This window comes from Macaca thibetana, chromosome 15, assembly GCF_024542745.1.
Source record: "Macaca thibetana thibetana isolate TM-01 chromosome 15, ASM2454274v1, whole genome shotgun sequence".
NCBI classification, from domain to species: domain Eukaryota; kingdom Metazoa; phylum Chordata; class Mammalia; order Primates; family Cercopithecidae; genus Macaca; species Macaca thibetana.
The window spans coordinates 39,737,106-39,748,107 of NC_065592.1; the positions used below are offsets into that span (position 1 = coordinate 39,737,106).

The 11,002-nt window shown below is 36.2% G+C and overlaps 1 protein-coding gene across 11 annotated transcripts in view; it reads right to left on the reverse strand.

Annotated features, from left to right (window-relative positions):
• The window catches only part of INVS (inversin), a 321,952-nt gene that overhangs the window by 145,240 nt on the left and 165,710 nt on the right, over window positions 1-11,002 (reverse strand). Inside the window, exon 2 of one of the 11 annotated variants that reach the window (XM_050761489.1) lies at window positions 10,404-10,521. The exons of the other annotated variants lie outside the window; for them this stretch is intronic. The gene's annotated coding sequence lies outside the window, so the exon portion shown is untranslated. The remainder of the gene's footprint in view (window positions 1-10,403; window positions 10,522-11,002) is intronic. 11 annotated transcript variants of the gene reach the window in all.

The following is an 11,002-nucleotide window of genomic DNA, read 5'->3' on the forward strand; positions in this document are numbered from 1 at the left end:
GCAGTGGTTAGGAAAATTTCACAGACTTAAATAATTATATGTATTTAAGAAAACTACATATACAATTAGGTAATTATAAATAATGTATTTATATATTACATACAAATATATAATATTTTATAACAATTTTATCATAATAATGATTATATAAAATCATTGACCTAAGATTCTAGCATAAGAAGCTAGAAAAAGATTGAGATAGAACAGCGACCCCTTTCAAGGACCTGCTGGGCTCCCCTCAGCATGGAAATAAAGGAACCATTTTGAGTCCCTTTGAGGGAAGGTCCAGGCACCCAGCTAGCCTTGAAAAGTAAATGAGTTACCTGATAAGCAAGAAGATAGTAAAAACAGTTTCCCAAGCAAGCCAGAGACACAAGGTATTTTGGTGTCCCATGGAAAGTAAAAGATAACATCTCAACATATGTTCTTGAGTTGTTTGTCAGAAACTCCCACGAGATGAAAAATGACAAAAGCTATCACACAGGCCTCAGATAAAGGAGAACTGAGGATTGAATTCTGACCATCATTTTTTGTTCTAAATTCCTTCCTGAGGGGCCTTGGAGAAATCACTGAAAAAAACAACATACTAAAATGGAGATAAGAAGAAATAAAATCTGAAAAGTCTAAATATATAAAAGAAAGTAGGTTTGTTGCCAAAAAACCTTCCTACTGAATTGAAAAGAAAAAACTCCAGCAGGACTAGGTAGTTTCACTGGTAAATTCTATAAAAAACTTAAGAAAGAAATAATTCCAATCTTACCAATCTTACTCAACTTTATAAATAATAGAAGAAGATGAGACAGTTTCCCAGCTTATTTTATGAAGTCTGCAAATCCTGATAGGAAAACCTGACAAAGACATTACAAGGAAAAAAAAAAACCCTAAACTATACACTAATACTCCTTTTAACACTGTTGCAAACATCCTTAATGTATTAGCAAATTAAATTGAGCAATACATAAAAAGTAGGACTTAATCCCAGAAGTGCAAGGTTAGTTTCATATTTTAAAATCAATTGATGTGGCCGGGTATGGTGGCTCACGCCTGTAATCCCAGCACTTTGGGAGGCCAAGGAGGGCAGATCACTTGAGGTTAGGAGCTCGAGACTAGCCTGGCCAACATGGTGGAATGCTGTATCTACTAAAAATATAAAAATTAGCCAGGTGTGGTGGTGCACAGCTGTAGTCCCAACCACTCAGGAGGCTGAGGCAGGAGAATTGCTTGAACCTGGAAAGTGGAGGCTGCAGTGAGCCGAGATCACACCACTGCACTCCAGCCCAAGCAACAAAGCGAGACTCCGTCTCAAAAAAAAAAAAAAAAAAAAAATCAATTGATGTGTTGCATGTGGTAGGGTGTGCCTGTAGTCCCAGGTACTCGGGAGGTTGAGGTGGGAGGATTGCTTGAGCCTAGGAGTTCAAGTCTAGCCTGGGCAACACAGTGAGACTCCATCTCTAAAATTTTTTTTAAACAATTGATATAACGAGCAAAATAAATAAAGAACAACAACTATATGATAATTCCAATAGATGTAGAAAAGGCATTTGACAATATTCAACACCAACTCTTGGTTTAAATTGCCAGCAAACTAGAATCAAAAGAAAGTTTCCTCGATCAGTCTATTATTTATCAGTTTTTTGCCTCTCAGCTCCAAATCAGCTTCTTTACCCTGTTTTGTGAGACTAGACCCTGTGAACATTTCTCCTTTGCCAGTTGCCACAATATTTGACTTTATCTGTAGTGGGTGCAGCAGGGACACTGCAAGTAATAGCAAAGGAAGGGGCTCTTCACACTGGTTCCAATGTGCTCTTCTTGCTCCTATGATGCAGATGTCGGAGGTCTACAGGAGACTCAGTGGGTCTCACACTCCAGTAAGTTTCACCACTACCCCAGTGGGCAACTTTCTGCTCATCAGCCCCAGCTCTCTAGCTCTGGCCCTTGGCATATCAGTGAACTTCACCATCCAGGGGCACAGCCACACTCATTCCTATAAGGCCTGAATCTCAGCTTCCAAGTTTGTTCCTGTCTTGGATACTCTCTCTAAGCCTCGGAAGTAGTAGCTTCCCCCTACATTTGTTATTCCTGTATTCTTTAGCTCAAGGACGTCTTTTAAAAATTGAAATTAATTTCATGTTTAGTGGTGAAATACTACACGCTTTCTTCCTAAGATCAGAAATAAGGCAAGGATGTCTACTCTAATCACTTCTATTTAAATTTGTAATGGAGGTGTTAGCCAGTAAAATAAGGCTGAAAAAAAGGAAAGAAGGAAGAAAGGAAAGAAGGGAGGAAGGGAGGGCATAAAGATTTGGAAAAAAAAAAAAAACCTCATTTTAATTCACATATGACATGATTGTTTATGTAGGAGTCTAAAAAATCTACGAAACGACTAATAAAATGAATAAGGAACTTTAGCAAGTTTGCAGAAACAAGATCAATGCAAAAAGATCAAAGACCTACAAATGATAAGCACATGAAAAGATCTCAGCATCATTTGTCATTAGAGAAATGCAAATTAATACCACTACACACTTAAATGGAATAAATGGCTATATTTAGAATGGCTCAAATGAAAAAGACTGACTATACGAAGTATCCTCATAAGAAAGTGAGGGCATGAAGGAAATGGAACGTTCATTCACTATCACTGGGAAAGTAAAATAGTACAAGCACTTTGGAAAACTGTTCAGCATTTTCTTAAAAGTTAAACGTACACCTGCTATATGACCCAGCCATTCCATTTCTAATGATTTGCCCAAGAGAAATGAAAGCATATGCTTACAGATGAATGTTCTTACCACCTTCATTAGTAATAGTCCAAAACAGAAAACAACCCGAATGTCCACCAACAGGGAAATGGCTAAATAATCTGTAGTATATCCAAGGCTAGGTGCTATGGCTTACGCCTGTAAACTTTAAACTTTTACCTTGTACATGCTTGCAATCCCAGCACTTTAGGAGGCTGAGTCAGGAGGATCACTTGAGACCAGGAGCTTGAAAACAATTTGTAATATATCCACACAATAGAATAATACTGAATAATGACAATATATAAATCATTGATATATGCAATAATAACATGAATGAATTTCAAAATAATTACACTAAGTGAAAGAAGCTAGGCAAAAAGAATAGTTTCATATGATTTCACTTATATAAAATTCTTGAAAATGCAAATCAATCTGTCGTGAGAGAAAATAGATCACTGGTTGCTTGGGGAGGGAGGGTGGAGGCAGAGGGTGGTTGGGAGAAGGGATAACAAATGGTCATTAAGAAACTTTTGAAGATTTGTAAATATGGCACAACTTATCAAATTACACATCTGAGATATACATAATTTGTTACATGTCAATTACATTCAAGAAATTACTAAATATACAGAAGGAATAGTGGGGATGGTGGCACAACATTGTGAATGTGCTTAATGCCACTGAATAGTACACTCAAAAATGGTTAAAGTGGCAAATTTTATGTTATGTATATTCTGGCAAAATTTGTATAAAGAATCTGTGCAAAAGAGATTTAAAAAATCAATCAAAATATATTGCTGGCTGGGTGCAATGGCTGATGCATGTAATCCACTTTGGGCAGCCAAGGTGGGAGGATTGTTCATGGCCAGCAATATGAGACCAGCCTGGGCAACACAGCGACACCTCATCTCTACAAAAAAATTTTAAAAATTAGCTGGGTATGGTGGCATATGCCTGTAGTCCCAGCTACGCAGGAGGCTGAGGTGGGAGGAATGCTTGAACTCAGGAATTCAAGGCTGCAGTGAGCTAGGCTTGTACCACTGCACTTCAGTGTGGGTGACAGAGTAAAACTCTGTATCAAAAAAATAAAAATAAAAAAGACATTGCTATCATAGGTAATCTAATCTGAAATCTTATTTAAAAACTTTGGATAGTGTCTTATTGTAATAGCCTCTAAAAAAATACAGAAAAAAATGAGTAAAGGACTTGAGCACACAACTTCACAAAAGAAAATATACAAATGATTATTAAGCTTATGAAAAGTACTCAACTTCATTAGTCATTAGGTAAATGCAAATTAAAACAAAAATGAGATACAAACTAGAAATGCTAAAAGTAAAAGGACTGACAAAACCAAATACTGCCCAAGATGTATGGCATCTGAAACTCTCACATACTGTGTTGTTGGTCAGAGTGTAAAGTGGTAGCAACATTTTGGAAAACCATTAGGCAGTATCTACTAAAGCAAAAAATATGCAGGAACTATTAAAGAGCATTGCACTTTTAGGTATTTATTTGATGACTACAAATGTCCACAAAAAGACCCGTAGAAGAATGTTAATTTTTTCAATTTATTCATAAGATTCTCTCATAATAGCTAAAGGCTGTAACCAACCCAAATGTTCTTCATCACATGAATGTACAAACAAATTATGATATACTTGTGCAATAGAATACAATTCAGCAGCAGAGAAAGAATAAGCTATGATATGTGCAACAATATGGATAAATCTCAAAAATATTATGTTGAGTGAAAGATCCTAGACACAGAAGAATATTACTGCATTATTCCATTTTCTCTGTCTCTCTCTCTGTCTCTCTGTCTCTCTCTCTCTCACTTTTTTCTCCAAGATGGTGGACCGAAATAATTGTTAGCATGCGTCCCCCACTTGAAAAGACAAAAGAGTGTGTAGAGATTACCGTGAACTTTTTGTTCAAGAAGCAACACAGGAACTTAACAGGAAAACTGAAAGAAACCACAGACCCTCTGAAAGAAATGGTGGGCTGCAGTCTACACTGTGAGCCAGATGGAAAACTTAAGACAGTGAACTTGCTCACACACCAAGCACACTGCTATTACAAACAGTATCTGAGAAAGCCATCATACAAAGATTCTCTATAACCAAGGAACTCAGAGTCTTCACACCGGAAATCATCAAGAGTCAAATTAGGCTATAATAAACTGTAAACGTTAAAGTTACATCCTTAAGGGGGAATTAAAAAATTAAAAAACACAGTTGAATGAAAAATAAACTCAAAAATACTAGAAGAAATAGTCTACCCAAGTGAGAAGGAACCAGAAAAATAATTCTGAAAATATGACAAAACAGGGTTCTACAGTAGTACCCACAAAAGATCACACTAACTCTCCAGCAATGGATCCAAACCAAGGTGAAATCTTTGAAATAGCAGATGAAGAATCCAAAAGGTCGATTGTTAAGCTACTCAAGGAGATGCAAGAGAAAGGTGAAAACCAACATAGTGAAGTTAAAAAAAATAATTCAGGATATGAATGATAAATTTTCTAGAGAGAGTTATTTTAAAGAAAAACCAATCAGAACTTTTGAAAATGAAAGACACATTTAGAGAATTTAAAAATGCACTGGAAAGTTTTAACAATAGACTAGACCAAGCAGAAGAAAAAATTTCAGAGCTTGGAGGCAAAGCTTTTGAATTAACCCAGACAAGAATAAAGAAAATATAATTAAAAGAAATGAATAAATTCTCCAAGAAGTATGGGATTATGTAAAATCGCCAAACCAAAGAATCACTAGTGTTCCTGAGGGAGAAGAGAAACAAAAAATTTGGAAAACTTATCTGAGGGAATAATTGAGGAAAACTTCCTGACCTTGCTAGAGATTTAGATAACCAAACACGAGAAACTGAAATAACTCCTTGGAGATTCATTAGAAAAAGGATATCACCAGCTGGACACAGTAGCTAATGCCTGTAATACCACTTTGGGAGGCCGAGGTGGGAGGACTACTTGAGACTAGGAGTTTGAGACCAGCCTGGGCAACATAGAGAGAGCCCATCTCTACAAAAAAATTTAAAAATTAGCCAGATGTGGTGGCATATGCCTATAGTCCCAGTTACTTGGGAGGGTAAGGTGGGAGGATTGCTTGAGCCCAGGAGGTCAAGGCTGCAGTAGGCCAAGATCATGCCACTGCATTCCAGCTTGGGTGACAAGAGTGAGACTCTGTCTCAGAAGAAAAAAAAAGAAAACAAAAAGGACATCACCAAGGCATATAATCATCAGGCTATCTAAAATCAACATGAAGGAAAGAATTATAAGAGCAGTAAGACAAAAGCATCAGGTAACCTATAAAGGAAAACTTATTAGACTAACAACAGCTTTCTTGGCAGAAATCTTACAAGCCAGAAAGAATTAGAGTCCTATCTTTAGCCTCCTTCAACAGAATAATTGTCGGCCAAGAATTTTGTATCCAGCAAAACTACGTTTCATAAATGAAGGAGAAAAAAAGTTGTTTTTTTTTTCAGATGAGCAAATACTGAGAGAATTTGTCACTACCAGACCAACTCTACAAGAAATGCTAAAAGGAGCTCTAAATCTTGAAACAAATGGTCGATATGCACCAGAATAGAACATCTTGAAAGCATATAACTCACAAAGCCTATAAAACAATAACACATGAAGAAAACAAAGTAGGTAACAGTCAACAATGATGACTGAAATAGTACTTCACATCTCATTTAATGTTACATTTAATGTTAAATGTAAATGATCTATATCCTCCACTGACAGAATGGTTGAAAAATTACAAACTAAGTATCTGCTGTATTCAAGAGACTCATTTAACATATAAAGATTCTTATAGACTCAAGGTAAAGGATGGAAAAAGATATTCCAAGCAAATGGAAACCAAAAGCAGGCAAGAGTAGCTATTCTGATGTTAACAAAACAGACTTTAAAGCAACAATGGTCAAAAAAAAAAAAAAAGACAAAGAAAGTCATTATATAATGATAAAAGGATCAATCCAACAAGAAGATATTACAATCCTAAATATATATGCACCTAACTCTGGAGAGCCCAGAGATGGGCAGAAACACAATAATAGTGGGGATATACAACACTCCACTGACAGTGTTAGACAGATCATCAAGGCAGAAAGTCAACAAAGAAACACTGGACTTAAACTGCACTCTACCACAAATGGACCTAACCAATACAGAAAATTCTACCCCAAAACTATAGAATATACATACTTTGCTGGGCACAGTGGCTCACGCCTGTAATCCTAGCACTTTGGGAGGGTGAGGCAGGCAGATTGCTTGAAACCAGGAGTTCAAGACCAACCTGGCTGACATGGCAAGACCCTGTCTATTAAAAAAAAAAAACAAATAAATAAAAGTAAAAAGAATACACACACTTCTTATCAGCAACTGGAACATTCTCCAAGATAGAACATATGATAGGTAACAAAATAAGTCTCAATAAATTTTTAAAAATCAAAATCATATCAAAGGTAATCAACTATCAATAAGGTAAACAGTTATCTTTTCAGACCATAGTGGAGAAAAACTAGAAATCAACTCCAAAAGGACCTTTCAGAATTATACAAGTAATGAAAATTAAACAATCTTCTCCTGAATTATTTTTGAGTTAGCAATGAAATCAAGATGGAAATTAAAAAATTATTTGAAATGAATGATAACAGTGACACAGTTATTAAAACCTCCAAGATACAGCAAAAGCAGTAGTAAGAGGAAACTTTATAGTGCTAAATGCCTACATCAAAAAGTCTGAAAGATCACAAATTGACAACCTATTGTCACACTTCAAGGAAGTAAAGAAACAAGAACAAACAAAACTCCAAACTAGTAAAAGAAAAGAAATAACAAAGATCAGAGCAGAATCAAATGAAACTGAAACAAACAAACATAAACAATATAAAAGACCAATGAAACAAAAAGCTGAGTTTTTGACAAGGTAGACAAGATTGATAGACCATTAGCTATATTAACCTATTAACCAAGAAAAAAATAAAGAAGATTCAAATAAGTTCAATTAAAAATAAACATGGAGACATTACAACAGCAATGTCTGTAACACAGAAATACAAAACGACATCACAGATATATAAAAGATCATTTGAGACTACTTTGAACACCTCTCTGCACACAAAGTAGAAAATCTAGAGGAAATGGATAAATTCCTGGAAATATACAGCCCCCCATCTTCGATTAGGAAGAAACAGAAATCCTGAACAAACCAATAACAAGCAGTGAGATTGACTCAGTAATTTAAAAAATTGCCAATAACAACAAAAAACGCCCAAGGTCAGATGGAGTCACAGCCAAATTCTACCAGATATTCGAAGAAAAATTGGTATCAATATTACTGAAACTATTCAAAAAGATTGAGAAAGAGGTAATCCTCCCTAACTCATTCTATGAAGCCAATGTCACCCTGATACCAAGACCAGGAAAGGATCTAACAGAAAAAAACAACAAACAAAAGAAAGAAACTACAGACCAATCACCCTGAAGAACACAGATGCAAAAATCCTCAGCAAAATAAAAGCAAACTGAATCCAACAGCATATCGAAAAGATAATTCACCCTGGGTTTCATCCAGGGCTGCAGGGATGCTTTAACATATGCAAGTCAATAAGTACAATTCATCACATAAATGGAATTAAAAATAAAAACCATACGATCATCTCAGTAGACACAGAACAAGCATTTAATAAAATCCAGCATTCCTTTATAATAAAAACCCTCAACACATTATTATTTTGAGGTACGTTCCATCTAAGTATAGAAGGAAGCCACAAATAACAAACCCACAACGTATATTTTAACGAATCAGAAAAAGTAGAAAGCATTCCCTGTAAGAACTGGAACAAGACAAGGATGCCTACTTTCGTCATTTCTATTCAGCATAGTACTGGAAGTCCTAATCAGAGCAATCAGCAAGAGAAAGAAAGAAAGGACATCCAAATTGGAAATGAGAAGGTTAAACTATCTCTCTTTGCCAATGACATGATTATACACCTAGAAAACCCTGAAGACTCCTCCAAAAGAATCCTAGATTTGATAAATGAATCCAATTAAGTCTCAGGTTACAAAATCAATGTACACAAATTAGTAGCACTGCTATACACCAACAGTGACCATGCAGAGAATCAAATCATGAACTCAATCCCTTTTAAAATAGCTGCAAAACAACAAAAACAACAAAACCAAACAAAAACCTAGGAATATACTTAACCAGAAAGATGAAAGATCTCTACAAGATGAACTATAAAACACTGCCTAAAGAAATCATAGATGAGGCTGGTTGCAGTGACTCATGCCTGTAATCCCAGCACTTTGGGAGGCTGAGGCGGGTGGATCACCTGAGTTCAGGAGTTTGAGACCAGCCTGGACAACATGGTGAAACCTCATCTCTACTAAAAATACAAAAATTAGCTGGGCATGGTGGCACACACCTGTAATCCCAGCTACTCGGGAGGCTGAGGCAGGAGAATCACTTGAACCTGGGAGGTGGAGGTTGCAGTGAGCTGAGATCACACCACTGCCCTCCAGCCTGGGCGACAGAGTGAGACTCCGTCTCAAAAAAAAAAAGAAATCATAGATGATACAAACAAATGGAAACACATCCCACGCTCATTGACTGGAAGAATCAGTATTGTAAAAATGACCATACTGCCCAAAGCAATCTACAGATTCAATGTAATTCCAATAAAAATACCAACATCATTTTTCACAGAATAAGAAACAATCTTGAAATTCATATGGAACCAAAAAAGAGCCTGGACAGCCAAAGCAACCCTCAGCAAAAAGAACAAATCTGGAGGCATCACAATTACCTGACTTCAAATTATACTACAAGGCTATAGTAATTAAAACAGCATGGTACTGGTATAAAAGTAGATGTATAGACCAATGGAACAGAACAGAGAACCCAGAAATAAAGTCAAATACTTACAACTGATCTTTGACAAAGCATACCAAAATATAAATTGGGGAAAAAACACCCTATTCAATAAAATGCTGGGAAAAATGGATATGCATGTGTAGAGAAAAGAAACTGGATCCCTATTTCTCACCATATACAAAAATCAACTCAAGATGGATGAATGCCTGAAATCTAAGACCTGAAACCATAAAAATTCTAGAAGAAAACCTAGGAAAAACTCTTTCAGACAATGGTCTAGGCAAAAATTTATGATTTAGACCCCAAAGCAAATTTAACAAAAACAAAAATAAATGAGACCTAATAAAACTAAAAAGATTCTGTGCAGTGGAAGAAATAATTATCAGAGTAAACAGACAACCCACAAAATGGAAGAAAATATTTCCAAACTATGCATCTGACAAAGAACTAATAACCAGAATCTACGAGAAACTCAAATCAGCAAGAAAAAAACCCAAATAATCCCATTAAAAAGTAGGCAAATGGCATGAATAGATATTTTTGAAAAAAGATATACAAATGGCCAACATCTGAAAAAAATGCTAAACATCACTAATCATCAGGAAATGTAAATTAAAACCACAATGAGATAGTATCACCATAGCCCAGCCAGAACAGCCATTATTAAACAGTCAAAAAACAATAGATGTTGGCATGAATGGGGTGAAAGGGGAACACTTTATACGCTGCTGGTGGGAATGTAAGTTAGTACAACCTGGCCAGGTGCGGTGGTTCACGCCTGTAATCCCAGCACTTTGGGAGGCCAAGGTGGGTGGATCATGAGGTCACGAGTTCAAGATCAGCCTGGTCAAGTTGGTGAAACCCTGTCTTTACTAAAAAAAAAAAAAAAAATTAGCCGGGCATGGTGATGAGTGCCTATAATCCCAGCTACTCAGGAGGCTGAGGCAGAGAATTGCTTAAAACCCAGGAGGCGGAGGATGCAGTGAGCCAAGATTGCACTACTGCACTCCAGCCTAGACGACAGAGCGAAACTGCATCTCAAAAAAAAAAAAAAAAAAAAAAAAAATTAGTACAACCCTTATGGAAAATAATGTGAAAATTTCTCAAGGCATGAAAAGTAGATCTACCATTTGATCCATTTGATCCAGCAATTCCACTACTGGGTATTTGCCCAAATGAACGTAAGTCATTAAAAAGACATCCACGTGCGTACGTATATTGCAGCACAATTCACAATTGCATAGATATGCAATCAACCTAAGTGCCCATCAACTGATGAGTGATAAAGAAAATGTGGTACATATATACAATGGAATACTACTCAGCCATAAAAAGAAGGAAATAATGTCCTTG